Below are 397 nucleotides of genomic sequence, written 5' to 3' on the forward strand. Positions count from 1 at the left end.
CCAGATCGATCGATTCAACAGTTGAGTCTGCAGCCAATGAATACGTTCAGCAGAATGTTTAATTTGCTACTGTCGGAAATTTTCTTCAAGCTGAATGAATTATATTGTTATATGTTGAGGAATGATCTTATCTTTCAGCAGATTATCACAAAATTGTTACAAATTTGTTGCATTCTGCTCATAGACTTCTATGAGTGCTTTTCATTTGGGTGGCACCCAGTTGGACACGGCTCAATTGGACACGATTCACTTACAGCGCTTGAGACTACAAAGCTCCTAAGCAGTGATGCACATTTGGCTCCCCGGCAACACGGAATCCAGCCCCACCATTTTTACCCCTACCTACCGGCATCGAGTCGGCCGTCTTCGCCGCGAGAGCGAGCGAGACAGCGAGAGG

This window comes from Trachymyrmex cornetzi, unplaced genomic scaffold (genome assembly GCF_001594075.2).
Source record: "Trachymyrmex cornetzi isolate Tcor2-1 unplaced genomic scaffold, Tcor1.1 scaffold1794, whole genome shotgun sequence".
In the NCBI taxonomy this organism is placed as follows: domain Eukaryota; kingdom Metazoa; phylum Arthropoda; class Insecta; order Hymenoptera; family Formicidae; genus Trachymyrmex; species Trachymyrmex cornetzi.